The 17,269-nt window shown below is 46.4% G+C and overlaps 1 protein-coding gene across 1 annotated transcript in view; it reads left to right on the forward strand.

The window, feature by feature from the left end:
* LOC139343486 (SWI/SNF-related matrix-associated actin-dependent regulator of chromatin subfamily E member 1-like) overlaps positions 1–17,269 on the forward strand; it is a 366,467-nt gene that overhangs the window by 237,684 nt on the left and 111,514 nt on the right. The window lies entirely within an intron of this gene.

Below are 17,269 nucleotides of genomic sequence, written 5' to 3' on the forward strand. Positions count from 1 at the left end.
CCAGTTGTTTCATGGATCGTACAGTTGTAAGCAAACGTCAGAGACTTCAAAGCCTCAGGCCACCTCTGCTTTGCTCTGGGAGGAAGCGTGCGAATCATATTGCCCAGAGTCCTGTTCATCCTCTCACATGAGCCATTTCCCATTGGGTGATAAGGCGTCGTGTGAGATTTTTGGACACCAGCCACACCCAACAACTCAGCAATCAGAGCACTCTCAAAATTAGCCCCTTGGTCAGAGTGAAGACGTTTTGGAAAGCCATAGATGCAGAAGTAGTTATGCCACAGCTGATGTGCCACTGCTTTAGCAGACTGGTTGGGACACAAGAAGGCGTGTGCCATCTTTGTAAAGTGGTCTGTGACAACAAGCACATCTACAGATCTGTTGGCAGAATCTTCAGCTGTCCAGAAATCAATGCATACCAGCTCGAGTGGCTCAGACGTTCTGATGTTCTCTAGAGGTGCTCTGGCCTCAGGCTCCGCCGATTTGCTCACAACACACCGTCTGCAGTTCCTCACATACTCCGCCACATCCTTACACAATCCCAGCCAATGAAACCTCTGCCTCGCAAGGTACAATGTTCGCTGCTGCCCCTGATGGCCAGCTTCATCATGGATACCCTTCAACACCCTGGAGCGCAGAGACACTGGGACAATGTACAGGTAAGTTCTCTTCTTCGTCATAGCATTCTTTGCCACGCGATACAGTACACCATCTCGCACTGCCAACTTCTCCCAGTTTCTCAGCAGCTTGGCAGCTCCAATCGGTTCTTTGGCACGTTCCCTCCGTGACGGTCTCAGACCCCTCTCCACGTAGAAGATAACTCTGCTGAGAACATCGTCACTTCGCTGCTTCTCCATCAACACCTCATGTGAGAGCACCTCTGAACCAATGCGGTCAGAAGTCAGCACAGTCTGGGAGAACTGAGGCAACAAAAGTGCATGTGGGTAGACAACAGAGTCCTGCAGGTCACGTGCATGGAAAACAGACGCCACCTCATCGGATGTCAGAGCGCCCACCTGAGTGACTGCTGCGCACTGACAAGTGACAGGCTGGCTGCCATCAAGGTTCTTATCGACTGGGTGAACTGAGCAGCGGAAAGCTTCCTGCACTGCAGGTGCACACACTGCCGCTGCCACAGCCAGTAAGTCCTCATAGGGGACTCTTGTCAATCGGTGCACAGTGCTGGGCTGCACAAAGGGCTCTCTGCTCAATGCGTCAGCGACAACATTTTTGGGACCAGGAATGTACTTAATATCAAACTGGAAAGGAGCCAGCTTCGCAATCCACCTCTGCTCACACGCGTCCAGTCGGGCCTTAGACAGTATGTAAGTCAAGGGATTATTATCTGTCCACACAGTGAACCGATGACCCCTCAACCAATGATGAAACTTGTCACACACTGCCCATTTCAAGGCGAAAAACTCCAGCCTGTGAGCCAGGTATCTGGACTGTGCATAACTCAGTGACTTACTTGCGAATGCAATAGGCCGAGCAGTAGCCCCACCAGCAGGAATTTGTGAAAGCACAGCTCCAAGACCATTGCAGGAAGCATCCACTGAAAGCAGAAAGGGCTCATTAAAGTCAGGATGGGCTAGAGGAACCTGGTACAGCAGAGCCTGCTTCAGCAGATGGAAAGCCTGCCGGCACTCATCTGTCCAGTCCTCAGCACAAAGCTTCCTCTGAACCTGCTTGCGCCTTTTTCCACTCCCCCTGGGGCCTGTGCTGCCTGAGGTGAGTCTGAACAGTGGTTTAGCTATCGAAGAGCAGCTTTCAATAAACTGCTGGTAGAACACTACCATTCCGAGGAATGCCCTAATTCTCCGCTGTGAAGGAACATTCGTGCCTGGCTCCATGAGATCAGACTCCGTTAGAGAGGTAATAGCCACTACCTTGTCAGGGTCAGATCTGATGCCATCCGCACTGACAACATGCCCAAGAAATCTCACTGACTTCTGCAGGAAATGGCATTTCTTCGGGGCCAGTTTGAGATTGTGAGCCTTAAGCCGCTGAAAAACCATCTCTAGCCGTTCCAGTGCCAGATCCTCTGTGGGGGCAAACACCAGAACGTCATCTAAATAGCACAGCAGGCTCAGGAAGTTTTGGTCACCAAAGATGCCTAGCATCATCCTCATAAATGTTGCAGGACTATTACATAACCCTTGAGGCATCCGATTATATTCATACAGTCCAAACGGCGATGTGAATGCCGTGTAATTCCTGTCGTCTTGGTGAACCTCCACATTATAGTACCCGGAAGTAAGGTCCATCGTGGAGAAATAGGCATTACCACCTAAGGCAGCCAGAGCATCAGCCGGATGGGGGAGGGGGTGCGCATCTTTGACCGTGCGAGCATTAAGCCAGCGAAAATCATTACAGATTCTCACATCACCTGACTTCTTCCAAACCAACACCAAAGGCGATGCAAACTCACTGCTAGACTTTCTGATGATTTCCCGCTCCTCCATGTCATTCAAGACTCGCCTCACTTTCTCATACTGCGTGGGTGGTATGCATCGGCATGGCAGCCGAAAGGGTGTCTCATCAACAACTCGAATCCGATGAAGAAAGCCTGCAGCTTTACCACAATCCAATTTATCTCTGGAAAAAATGGATTGATACTCAGTTATGAGATTGACCAGACTCCCTTTGCAAGCAGAGGAAACCTCACAAGAGTCAATGTCTATGTCAGACAATCCAATGCCAGACAACAGTGAATGGAGCGGATCAGTCTGACTTGGTTTCTGTTGACAAGGATGGTCAGGTAAACTGGAGACCTCTGTGGTCAAACTGCGCTGCTCGTGGCTACAGATGGGGCTGACAGCTGGCAGTTGCACATTTTGCTGCACACTGCACTGAGGGACACTGGCAACCACGGGGCTGCCGAAACTCTCAACTGCCACACACATATGCACATCAGCCAGCTTAGTATTTCGTTTCAGAGTGACAGGTTTATCTGATGGATTTATTACTTTCAGTGGGAGCCACCCATCATCTCCGAGCAAGGCCACCGTCCTCCCAACTATGACTGACCTTGGTCTTGATTTTGCACTCGTCGGTTCCATCATGACCGTGCTGCCAGCTGACACACCACTCGCTTGCTGCAGCTTGCCCCAGACCAAGTGTTCAGTCATGGGCTCCAGAATGACAGCTCTCTTTATCTTAACAAAACCAACTTTCTCCGGGACATCATCAGTCCGCTCTTCAACCTCGGCCACCAGACTCAACAACTCCCTCTGTGGGTCACAGTCACTTTCAGCTGTAGCAGGACCACAGTCAAGAAGCCCTCTTCTCAGCCTCAGGCGACGGACCAGGTACCTCAGCAAGTTACTGCCGATGATGAGGTTTTCACTCTGATCCTCAACCGCAAGCATTGGCACGATGACCCTGCATCCATAAGCCTCCACCTCAAGGTCACACATACCTGATGGCAAAGTCTTTGAGCCACCACATCCAATTAGGACAACATCAGTGGGCTCTAGGGTGGGGGTCTTTAATGCTTCCTGCTCTAACAGCTGGGGAACGACAGTGGAACTCACAGTACAAGCCATTGATCCACTGTCAAGCATGGCTCTCACAGACACTTTTCCACCCAAGATAACACTTTCATAGAACAGTTCATCATGTGTTTTCAGTCTTTGAATGTTTTGGAGGATGGGTCTGCGTCCCTGTTTCCTCTCCTCACATACACTATGGTAGATAGATTCCAAATCATCGATATCATCATCAATCTCTGGGGGATTACCCTCAGGCCTAACACTTTCCCCCTCTACATGTAGGCCAACTAGTTTCCCTCACGTTGAGCCGCCGGGTCGGGGACCCTGGGTTCGGTGGACATAGCCATAGGACACTCAACACGTGTGTGACCAGCTGTGAAGCAGGCAAAGCAGAGGCGGTTGACCCTGCAATGGTAACGAGTAGTGTGTCCCGCATCTCCACAAATTTCACAGGGACCAAGAGATTTCGCCTTGGCTGCCTGACCCTTCCCAGTACGTGCATCAGTCCTGTTGAGCAATCCTGCCTGCTGTGGCTGTTGCTCTAACACACGCTCCAGCATAGCTATGATGCGATCAAGGCGATCAGCCGATCCCTCAGCCTGTTGTCCCAGAGTGGGAGCTGGAGCGGAGGCTGGTGGTGCCATAACAAACTTATTGTCAGGAGTCACATGGGCACCCACCTTCTGCCGCTGTGATGTTATGGTAGTGTGTAATCTCAACTGTGATGTCTGTCTTTGGTCCCTGCTGTGCTCAACAAGTCTCTCATGTACAGCAGCAACTGTCCATTGTTGTAGTGGTTTACATTTGAATATAAGGGACAACTCTGGGTCAGGGCAGTGACGTATGAACATGGCAGTCAAGTCACGTGTCAGATTGTCAAATGTTTTGTTCTGTCTCCTAAGACAGTCTTCAGTCAACTCCATAGCTCTATTTAACCTCAGCCAGTAGTCAAAGGGGTGTTCACCTGAACTGGGCAATGTGGCATAGAAGTCAGCTAGGGGCATGCCAGAAGAAACTGTGTCACTAAAGTGCTGCTTTAATATCTCAAAAATGGGGTCCGGGCCCCCAGACAGCGAGAGGGATGGCTTACTGCGTATGGCCACCCTAACCACCTCACGCGCCCTCCCCACCAGCTTGCTCAGCACCTCCTCAGCCTGATCTACTAAAGGGATCCCCTTCTTCCTCATATAAGCAACCATTACCGCTTCCCACTCCTGTACTGTACGTGTGTCATAACCATCTCCCTTGAAACTGTCCGGTTCCTTGATCTCAGACCTGACTACGACATTCATCAATGAAGAATCAGACACTGCACTGCCCACCGAAACAGCTACACTAGGTCCCATCCCATGGGCCAGGCGTGACTCAAGGCAGGAGGCTATGCTCTCACCTATAGAGAGCCCAATTTTAGATGCCATGCCCGCCAAAAGCCTCTCGGTTTTATCATCATCCTCTAACTTCATAGTGTGTGAAACCACCCGGGAGGGCACACCAGGGGACTCAACACCCACCACTGACTCCTCAAAAACTGGTTTAGGGGTAGATGCATCTGGGGAGAACAAAAATCCGCCTCTACCCCTACCAAGTGTGGGTATTGGGGTTAAAGTCGCTGAACCCCTCCCTCTACCAAAAACAGGACCACTTTCCATGACTCTATCCCTAGATAAAAAAGAAAAGAAAAGGCGATGGAAGAGAAAAAAAAATGTTGAAAATAAACAAGAAAAATAAAATCCCACTATACACAAAAAGACTAAGCAGAAATGAAAGAAAAACAAATGTTTCAGTAAGAAATCAAAACTAGTAAATCCATGCAACAAAATAAACAAAAGCAATTTATCAAATAAAATCAAACAAATAAGCGAAAATACCAAACTCACTGAGCAGATAATGCCACTCACTAAAGACCCCTTATCACAGATGCATACTCAGTCAAAAAAATAATAATTATCTGCAATTTCAGATCCCTATTATTTAAATGCAAGGACCTCTCACAGAACAAGCTGACAGCACATCAAATTTATAGTGTCATTAAACAACACCGCCACCTTGTGGCTAAATTCAGAAGTCCATGTCCCTACTGAGACGGCTGATGATGCGGCGACCACGTGGTGCAGGTGAATCCACGTCTGCGCGGCTCCGCACCCCAACAGGATCTCCGGGAATTAGATGTGTCCCGCTCGCTGGCCAGAACAGAAATCCGGGTATTCACGGCACCAGTGTAACCATGCGCAGCTGCACTTTTCTGTAGCCGGCTGGTTCAAACTCGGACTCTGCGTTGTGTTGTGTTGAATGATGGACAGGATACTCGTTTACAGTTCATGTTGCCATTTATTCTGAACAGGAACAGGATATGTACTGGTCAGTTGGCTCACAAGGCAGCTTACACGCAGCATGCTCGGTCACGTCTCTCATTAACTGGCCGTGTTTTCACAATACAAAATCACATATAAAATAGAATAACAATGAATTGTGTACCTGAACAGGAACAGGATATGTACTGGTCAGTTGGCTCACAAGGCAGCTTACACGCAGCATGCTACAAAAGGGATAGCGCGTGTTAGCACAAAGGCTAACTAGCTAACTCAGAAAGTGCATTATGCTGTTAACCGTACATTTCTGTACGCAACAGTGCCGCGACTCACTCATAACTCTTCACAACATCTCCATGAGTCAACGTGCACCTATGCTTATACAGGACAGTAAACAGACAGTAATACACATAATTTGTACGGAGTGCTGCGCTCCACAACTCACCTCGGTCACGTCTCTTATTAACTGGCAGTGTTTTCAAGTAGCAGAGAGCATTTGTCAACTGCCTGAGAGGGGGCGACATTGAGCCATCTAACCACCTGAATACAACATTATCCTCATACAGCCATTACAGCAAGTGGAAACAAACACTATATACAAACTCTGTTACATACAGAGGGAGAAAAGGAGACAGCGTTCAGATGCAATGCAAACTTTGTTTGACCTCTACGGTGATATCAGCTTCCAAGACTTCAGCGTCTAATCTCAAAAAACACATTGCGGTAAGAGGATTTACAACTATTCTTGTATAATTCTCCTTTCTTATTTTTCATGTGTTAAGGTTATTAGTTTGGCTAAGATAAGTCTGCAAAGATGTTGTCACTGCCGTGGGTTAGCCTGATATTAAAATAAGACGGAGCTAGCTAACGTGTGCGCGTACGTGCATGCAAAATTGAGCTACAATTCTTAGCTTGATATTTGGACAACCACCGTCATTACAATAAATTAAATCTGTAGTAATTTAATACTTACAGGCCTACGTTCAACAGGCCTATATTTTGTGCTAGAGTGACGCTATGTTATATGAAACTAGAGCACAAATTGCATCCATTGAAAATTAACCATGTCATGTTAGCTTGTCAGTAAGGGGGTGCTCCAAATTTAGGCCAACAGGGCACGAGCAAGGGTTCCCTTGTCTTCTTACTTCAAGATACCTTATAAGTGTTACCCCTTTACACACACCCCCACTTCACTCTAATCCTTTGCAGTTTTGTGCAAAACCCACCCGGTTATTTTGCGTGCGGTATTTATGTAATCTCGCTTATTCTATTTTGTTATTCCTGCATTTGGGGTCCTTAAACAGTATTACAGTTGGATAAATTAGGGCTGACTGGAAAGCTGCGACTCTTGTGGAGTCAGTGAGCCCAAATGTATTCATGTGTGCCATGTGTTTACACTCAGAATACTCATTTCATTGCAGTAATTTCACTGTATAAGGAGAGCTGTTTTTGATGAAAAAACTGGCACACAGTGCTGAGCTGCATCTCAAATTAATCTTCAGGTTCCCAGTTGACATATTCGTATATCTATTGGCCTATTAACAGACTATTAACTTAGAAAACCAGCTCCTGCTGAAATTGAACAAAAGATTCAGAAAGTGAAATGTGACAGAAATGCTAGTGTAGCCGGGTGAATTAGAGACTGTCTATAGGGGGTTTGATAGCCTGATATGATAAAAATTGAGGCATAAATAGTGTAGGAGTTCTTTGTTACAACTAAGGTGACACTGTCCCTTTAAGAGCAGCGCAGGGTTTAACTCGCGAGAGCACGGAGTTCCGAGGACACTTTAGACGCACGGAACTGGGAAAAAAAACAAAAAACCTCCGCGAAACATTGGACCACTGAGACTGTTAAAACGTGTTTAGTGTGTCATCTCTCCACCACGCTGAGGGAAAGACTGAACAGCGGGACAGCGTAAGTGGTGATTCATTACACTTATGGGTGAAAACAAAGTTTATGGTGCTTGATGCTAGCTGTTAAACTGAAATATCTGAGTTTTGTATGCTTTTGCCTAATTTTAGAGGGGAGATATGATGTGTTGAGTTCCTGGTGTGTGTTCTCATGCGCAGGCTACACACTGGAGTGAAAGTGAGTTTTTTATTTTCCTGTGAACTTTATTTTTGACTTTTGTGAAATTGTTGTCGGTATTTTGTTCATAAATGCGCAGTACATTTCCACTAAAGTAATACACTATTGAAGTTTCTGAAATACTTGAACAAATTTGTGGCTTAAGAGCATGTATTTATTTGTACTATGTTTTTGTTTTGTTGCCAGGGAAGAGCCACTACTGTTGTCTATATTCTGTAGCAGTCTGTTTATTGTTTTGTAGTCAGTGAGCCCGGTGTCCAGAGGGTAAACCAGAGATTACGCTTCAAAGGTGCAGATAAATGGGTGTTTTTTTGTTGCATCAGTGCTATCAGAGTACGAGAATTAACAGTTAAAGTACCAGTTTTGTGTACTGGAAAGCAAGGTAGCCATCCTTTATAGTTACCACTGTAATTATCTGCAGTCCTCAATCAGCAGTATTAACGCTGTTCTTATGTTTTATAAGTTCAGTCGGGGAAATAAAGACCCACATAAAATTTCATTCTGTGTCCGGTCCCGTCATTGCATGACCCGGCCACACTAATTGGTGTCAGAAGTGGGATCCCCCTTCAAGCTTTGAGGTTGTAGTTTGCACAGGGAGGTATTACATAGACAACAGTAGTGGCAAGAGGTGGTCCAGTTCCGGTGACGGCTGCGGTGTGGTGTCCCTGGAGTAGCTGTGTGTGACCTGTGGCCAGTGTCCCTGGACGAGAGAGGTGTCTGCATCATCGCCGTGGGCTGCTGGGAAAGAAAAAGGCCTGATCCTATCGGCTTTGAGACTGTCGACGGAGACACATAGAAACTGTTGGTGACCGCATTGTTCTGCTGTAATAAAGACACTGAAACAGAGACTTGGAGATGTCAGAAGAGGATGAGGGGGCAGCTGCTCCCGTGGCATGACCCAGCCAGGAGGATGACGCAGCTTCTCTGCCTGGTGATGGAGGTAACCCTTTGGCACAGCTGCAGTCACAGATTTTGGAACTGAGCAGAAAACATGATGTAGTAATGTCAAGCATTGCTAATCTGGGTGATGTTCAATCAAGGTCCATGGTTTACATTCCAAGGGAAAAACACATTGTACCTTTTTGTGGTGAATCTGGAAAAGATGTGAACACTGTAGATGAGTTTATAGAAGAGGTTGAGCGGGCAATAAGAGCGAGGGGTCTACATAGAGACGAACAAGTAGACTTTATCCTTTCATTGCTAAAGGGGTCAGTTTTAGAGGAGGTCAAGCTATGTATGGGAGGGCAGCCAAAGCAACCCAGTGACCTTTTCTCATATTTGAGGGGAGCCTTTAGAGAGAAGCGCACAACGCCACAACTATTACATGCTTTCTATGCTCGCAGACAGGCAGATGGGGAAGATTTGCGTGATTATTCACACGCCCTTTCCCAGCTGCTAAATTCAGCACTCCAGCAGTCTCCTAATGCAGTACCTGATGCACAGCTAGCTTTGAGAGACCAGTTTATTGAGGGGGTGCGAGACGCTGCCCTAAGACGCGAATTACGTAGGCTTGTTAGAGAGAAACCTAACTCCAGTCTATTTGATGTAAGAGATGAGGCAATGATGTGGACCCTTGAAGACCGCCCCCGTAACACTAATGTGGCGAGAAACAGAAACCTGATAGGCGACAGCACCAGTGAGGGTTCAGCGGGAAACTGACTCGACCGGTAGTATTCAAACTGACCTGGCAGTTACCCTACAGGAAGTAGTTAAAATAATTGCACAGCAGGGCAAAGCTATCACTGAGCTAACAGACGCAGTTCGTAGCCTCACCACACAGAATGCCAGTTCAGACGGTGGCAGCAAGGGGGGTAGACCTAAAGTACAACCCAAGTATACAAGTGAAGGTCAGCCAATTTGTCTGCGGTGTGAGGGGGTGGGGCATATGGCCAAACAGTGCACTACCCCTCGTAGACCAGCAAGTCAATCTCCTCCTACACCTAGTCCTGTGGTGCAGGGAAACAGGGGCCCTCCATTGCTGTGAGCCGGGCAATGCGAGGCAAGTCAGAAGGCTCAGACACCCTAACCAAAAAACGTTTTCTGGAAAATGCTGTAGGCCAGTGCCCTGAAGTAGATGTCCGGATAGGTGGTGTTCCCCTTAAGTGTATACTGGACACGGGAAGTAATGTAAGCACCCTGACAGAAAGTTTCTTCAGAAACCACCTTCACGGGGGAGACGAAGATATGCACTGTACCGCTAAATGGCTCAAACTAACAGCAGCCAACAAGTTACCACTCCCCTACCTCGGCTATGTTGAGCTAGATGTGGAAGCCATGGGGATAACAATCCCGGAGTGTGGTTTCCTGATAATCAAAGAGGATGGAAATGAAGAACCAGATCCCACCTTACCTGGCATTATTGGAATGAACATTGCTAAGCGGTGCAGGCAGTTAGTTCTCGCAGAGTTTGATACAGCTCTGGGGGGCGAGCTGGATTCTGTCTGGCGGGAGGCTTTCCACAGCGTACAAGCGGCAGAGCATGTTGGAAAAATGTCCACAGCACATGTAACAGGCAAACACAAGGTACGTGTACCTGCTTTATCTGTCGCCACAGTCTATGCACGGGGACTGAAGAACCAGTCCAACAGTAACTCCAGCATGCTGCTAGAGCCAGGAAACACTCCTCTGCCTTGTGGGTTGATGGTTGCGCCCACTGTGATCTCAGTCAACAGTCCAGTGTTCCCGGTCCAGGTAATTAACCTCTCACAGGAAGATATCTGCCTATCCCCCAAGACTAGGCTAGGTATTCTTAGCCCATGTCCGTGCATTGAAGGTGATCCCTATGAAGTGAAGTTTCAGCGGATTTCCGCTAACCATGAGGAAGTGACTGTCAACCAAAGGGATAGACAGGAATCTAACAATGATGTAAAGGGCTTGCTGGAATGGCTACACATTGGTGGCACACCAGAGCAGCAAGCGGATCTCGGAGCACTCCTGAAGAAATATGCTGATGTGTTTGCGGTACACGATGAAGACTTGGGGTTTGCTGATCAGGTGCAACATGAAATCCCTCTGGTGGATGAGACGCCCATCTCCCAACCTTACCGCCGCATACCACCTAATCAGTACCAGGAGGTCAGAGAGCACATTTCTGAGTTGCTGAGAAAAGGAGTAATTCAGGAGACTTCGAGCTCCTACGCTTCACCAGTCGTTCTGGTCCGCAAATCTGATGGAAGCCTAAGGCTTTGTGTAGACTACAGGCGGCTCAATATGAAGACCAGATGAGATGCGGATACCACCAGGTCGCGGTACATGAGAAAGACAGGCACAAAACAGCATTCACCACGCCATTTGGTCTGTATGAGTACCTGAGAATGCCCTTTGGGTTATGTAACGCGCCCGCCACATTCCAGCGCCTCATGCAGGCCACAATGAGTGATTTGGTGTTTCAGATTGTGTTGATTTATTTGGATGACCTGCTTGTTTTTTCGCCAACATTCCATGACCACCTGGTGAGGCTAGAGACAGTCCTGAAGAGACTGAGGGAGACAGGATTAAAGGTCAAAACAGAGAAGTGTAATTTTCTCCAGCCTGAGGTCAAGTTCCTTGGGCACCAAGTCTCGGCCCAAGGCATAGGTACTGATCCCGACAAGATAAGTGCGGTGAAACAGTGGCCAGTCCCAAACACTGTAAAAGAGCTCAGGTCTTTTTTGGGCTTTTGCAGCTATTACAGGAGGTTTATTAAGGGTTTCTCCCAAATTGCAGGGCCCCTTCACGATGCTGTAAATGCATGCCTCAAGGAGACCAGCCAAATGAGGGCTAACCAGCTGTTCAGGTCAGCCTGGACGGCACAATGTCAGCAAGCTTTTGAGCTGCTAAAAGAGAAGCTAACCAGTGCTCCCACACTAGGCTATGCAGACTTCACCCTACCCTTTATTCTTGAGACGGATGCTAGCAGTCCAGGCTTAGGTGCTGTTCTGTGTCAGGAGTAGGCAGGTGGGAAGAAAGTGATAGCCTATGCAAGTCGGAGGCTCAGGGGGGCTGAGAAGAATGATCAAAATTATAGCAGCATGAAGCTTGAGCTATTAGCACTACCGCAAGTGGGCGGTCACAGAGAAGGTCACAGAGAAGTTTAGGGGTTACCTTCTGGGATCCAAGTTTACCATCATCACAGATAATAACCCTCTGTGCCACCTCTCCACCGCCTATTTAGGGGCTATTCAACAGCAATGGGTCGCTCAGCTGGCGGTATTTGATTTCGATGTAAAGTACCGCCCTGGCCGATGTAATACTGCGGCTGATGCCCTCTCCCGGCGGCCAGCAGCTGACGAACCAGAACCAGATAGTGAAGACGCAGAATATGATGGTTGTGTAGCCATATGCAACTTACTGAAGACAGGGACAGCCTTAAGCCCAGATTTAGTAATTGCGGGGGTTGAGTGCTGTATGATCAGGTGGCTACAGGTTTTTGAGGGAGGTGAGACTATGAGTGCGGAGACAGCACAAGACAACACCCCCACATTGCCTGGGTATTCCAAAGCGGAACTCCAGAACTTTCAGACAACTGACCCAACACTTGCAATGCTGAAAGGCTTCTGGAGTCGCCAGAGAAAACCCACCTATCAGGAGAGAGTAGGCCTACCCAAACCAGTGCGCTCTTTGTTGAAACAGTGGCCACGACTCAGACAAAAAGATGGGCTCTTGTATCGAGTGATTGAGGATGTTCACCTTGGAGAATGTTACCAACTGTTGTTGCCTGCCTGCCTCAAAGAACAAGTGCTCAGGAGTGTACATGACCAGATGGGACATCAAGGCATTGAGCGTACCCTGGGTCTGTTGAGACAAAGGTGTTTTTGGGGGGGGTATGCATGGAGACGTTGAGCAGTGGGTCAAGAAGTGCCAGAGGTGTATTTTGACAAAAATGCCACAGCCAAAGATCCAGGCACCCCAAACCCCTTTCTTGGCTACTCGCCCGCTTGAGGTGGTTGCGGTAGACTACACCACCCTTTAACGCGCCACTGATGGTCGTGAGAATGTTCTAGTAATAACAGACATATTCACAAAGTTCAGTCAGGCCGTTGCCACGCGGGATCAGAAGGCAGATACAACAGCAAAAGTACTTCTTAAGGAGTGGTTTCTGAGGTATGGGGTGCCAGAACGCCTGCGACCAGGGCAGAAATTTTGAAAGTGCAGTTATTGCAGAGTTATGCAAGTTATATGGGGTAAAGAAAAGCCGAACGACACCCCATCACCCCCAGGGGAACCCACAGTGCGAAAGGTTCAACAGAACCTTACATGACCTTCTGCGCACACTGCCCCCTGAGAAAAAACGACGATGGCCCGAACACCTGTCAGAACTTGTGTACGCGTATAATGTTACCCCACACTCGACAACAGGGTATCCGCCCTACTACCTGCTGTTCGGAGTCCATCCACATCTCCCAGCTGATGCCTTGTTAGGTCAGGAGCAAGTAAAGGATGATAAGCCTGACTGGTTGATCGCACACCAAGAGAGGCTACGTGATGCACATGCACGAGAAAGGGAGTGTGCAGAGCGAAAGGCTGCAGAAAGGGTGGCGCTGCAACAGGAGAAGGTATACTGTCCACCTGTTGGTGTGGGAGAGCTGGTGTACCTCCGCTACCGGCCACCGGGACGAAATAAAATCCAGGATGCATGGGCAGCTACTGTGCACAAGGTTGTGGACATACAAGGAACCACGTACACCGTGGAGCCCTTGGAGGGAGGTTTGATGAAGAGGGTGCATAGATCCAACCTCCGGCCTTGCATGGGGCCTGTACCAGTGCTGAGGCAACCTCGCTGTGCAGCTCCTCCCATCAGTGAAGGTACCTTGGACCCAGAGTCAGAGACTGGGTTTGTGGATCCAGAGTTTGTCTTGTTGGAGGAAGTCAGGTACCCCACAGCTAATCAGGCAGCAACTCTGCGGCTCGATCATTTGGACCCTGTGGCTGATGAGCCAGGACACCACCCAGATGAAGTGGCAGGGTATGAGGAGGGAGCTGGGCAAGAAATGAGTGAGACGCCCAGTATTGACCCGGAGGCAGATCAATTGCCCGGCCCTCATCCCACATCGCAGAGTGTCAGCTTACCAGAAGAGGAAGTTGACTTAAGATCTCTGCCTGCTCAAAGGAAGAGGCAAGAAAGAAATGTCAGGGAAGACACACCTATTCCCCCCTCACGCAAAAGTCAGAGAGAGACAGCGGGGAAACACAAGAACCCATTTAACCTACCTAGGTCGGCATGCAATGCTGTGTCCCTTAGTCCGGATGTGTTCTCTCAAATATTAGCAGGGATGGTTGTCTATACATCAAAGCTTAAGGAACAGACAGATGAGTAAGAAGTCACCGAGGGCGTTGACTTGCAGCAGGGGAGAATGTAGCTGGGTGAATTAGAGACTGTTTATAGGGGGTTTGATAGCCTGATATGATAAAAATTGAGGCATAAATAGTGTAGGAGTTCTTTGTTACAACTAAGGTGACACTGTCCCTTTAAGAGCAGCGCAGGGCTTAACTCGTGAGAGCACGGAGTTCCGAGGAGACTTTAGACGCACGGAACTGGAAAAAAAACAAAAAACCTCTGCGAAACTTTGGACCACTGAGACTGTTAAAACGTGTTTAGTGTGTCATCTCTCCACCATGCTGAGGGAAAGACTGAACAGCGGGACAGCGTAAGTGGTGATTCATTACACTTATGGGTGAAAACAAAGTTTATGGTGCTTGATGCTAGCTGTTAAACTGAAATATCTGAGTTTTGTATGCTTTTGCCTAATTTTAGAGGGGAGATATGATGTGTTGAGTTCCTGGTGTGTGTCCTCATGCGCAGGCTACACACTGGAGTGAAAGTGAGTTTTTTATTTTCCTGTGAACTTTATTTTTGACTTTTGTGAAATTGTTGTCGGTATTTTGTTCATAAATGCGCAGTACATTTCCACTAAAGTAATACACTATTGAAGTTTCTGAAATACTTGAACAATTTTGTGGCTTAAGAGCATGTATTTATTTGTACTATGTTTTTGTTTTATTGCCAGGGAAGAGCCACTACTGTTGTCTATATTCTGTAGCAATCTGTTTATTGTTTTGTAGTCAGTGAGCCTGGTGTCTAGAGGGTAAACCAGAGATTACGCTTCAAAGGTGCAGATAAATGGGTGTTTTTTTGTTGCATCAGTGCTATCAGAGTACGAGAATTAACAGTTAAAGTACCAGTTTTGTGTACTGGAAAGCAAGGTAGCCATCCTTTATAGTTACCACTGTAATTATCTGCAGTCCTCAATCAGCAGTATTAACGCTGTTCTTATGTTTTATAAGTTCAGTCGGGGAAATAAAGACCCACATAAAATTTCATTCTGTGTCCGGTCCCGTCATTGCATGACCCGGCCACACTAGTATGTCTAAGTTTAAGACACTTGCCTGCCTGTTGTTCACAGTGTATTGGGAAAAGTTTAAACTGTTCTATGCAGGTTCAAAAACATTTTGTCCTTCTTTTAACAAACAAAATGCCTGCTTTATATCTACATTTGTTTACAAAACAAATTGCTTTAGTTTAATTTTTCTATACATTGCTCGTCTGAGAAATGTGCTTTGAACACTGATATTTTATACAGGTGAATTGAATTGAATTGAATGCCTGCTATTGACGACGCAATAAAACATTCATTGGTTAAAAAGTAATTAATACTCTGAGTAGTTTTTGAGAAGAGTACTTTGTACTTTTACTTAAGTATTTTTTTAACACCAGTACTTTTACTTGAAATTGAGTACAATTTAAGCAATGTAACAGTACTTGTACTTGAGTACAAATTTTCAGTACTCTTTCCACCTCTGCTGATGATAATAATGATGGTATCAGCTGGGTCGAGTCAGCTTGAATTAAAGGTATGAATCAGTTTTTCAGCATCTGACCCGGGATCCGACCCGGTACCTGTTCAGAAAAGTATTTGTGTATCCATGATGGGACTGCAGTTCAGTTCAGATGACTCAGTGATTACATTACCTGCTGCCGATATTTCTGGCTTTAACCCCCCCCCCCCCCCCTCTTTTTTTTTTGAACTGGCAAACTGAATACGTGTGTTGTCCCCCAATACACAATAAGCTTTTTTAGTCTGCATAATTACCAGTTGGCAATAAGCTTTGATATCATTAAACCTTAGAAACGAGGCACAATATCGACTTCAAGTGTGAGGCAAATTGTGTGTTGGATGCAAAGTCATTTCTGGGCTCAATCATTAACAGTTGTGGTGATAAATACAAAGCCGAGCAGACATCACGTTCCATGTGCGCAGTATTATGCTTTGTGGAACAGCTTGACTTCTACATTTTTAGTGAAAATAAAGCAGGTTAGTGCGCTTCAGTATTCTTAACCTTATTTCACTAACACTAAACACCAGCCTTACATTGTAATTCTTCAGCCATCATACTTTTGAACGATATCACAGTCTATTACAGTAAAAATGAATGCAGTATATTTCTGTGATTGTTTGTATATTACACTAATATTCTGCTCATGGGGTTACTTTAAATTCCTACTGCTTATAGTAGACATGCATAATTAGTAGGCAATAATTCAATTAATCAGCTTGAAATATTTAAAACATCAAACTTCAATGCAATTAACATGTGAACTTCATTGTTCTGTGAGCTTCAAAACATGCAATATTTTTAAGAATGTGCAGACACAAGGAAACAAGGCCGAAAAGTGTCTGATAGAAATGACAGCAATAAACTCCTGAGACATAAATTTGAAGTTATCTCCTTCCAAATTATTGCTAGAAGTGATTTATCGTACCATCTTGAAGTTGACTTCTGAACAATCAACTTGTACAATGAAAATAAGTGTTTAACCTATAAAGAATCCTCTGAGGGACACTCATGTTTTCTAGGTGTTCTTCAATGCTTCAGTGATAATATCAGGAAAACCCCTCTGACAATATGCATCATTAGCAGCATTACTGTTCTGTTAGGAACATGTTGAAAATGTGTTTGGAAACCATTTTGGAAGAAGAAGAACGTTATTAAAACCTTAAAATAATCCTGTGAGGTAGGTTTGTGTTTTACCTCCAAAAACAGAGCCGTGAGGAAGGCGCATGCTTAGCTTCAGGGAGAGGAATGCACCCTGGACTTCCACTGGAAGTCCCACTCAAAGTTGATTTTGGTTTTTCAGTAGTGTGGAGATGTGTGTATCGACGGTGGCAGACTTCTTCTGGACCATCACAAGCATCTACCAAACTTAGACTATCAAGATTCCTCATGGAGATTCAATATTCTCTGCTAACTCACTAAATTAAGATGGCTAACAGCCTCACAGACCTACTGTCATAATTTCTTGCTCTAGTTCCCTTTTGTTTATTTTAGATCTTTTTGAAACTGGATTTCTACATACGTGAACACAGCACTCAGTCTAACTGTAGTTAAACTGTAACATG

The sequence above is a fragment of the Chaetodon trifascialis genome, chromosome 15, assembly GCF_039877785.1.
Source record: "Chaetodon trifascialis isolate fChaTrf1 chromosome 15, fChaTrf1.hap1, whole genome shotgun sequence".
In the NCBI taxonomy this organism is placed as follows: domain Eukaryota; kingdom Metazoa; phylum Chordata; class Actinopteri; order Chaetodontiformes; family Chaetodontidae; genus Chaetodon; species Chaetodon trifascialis.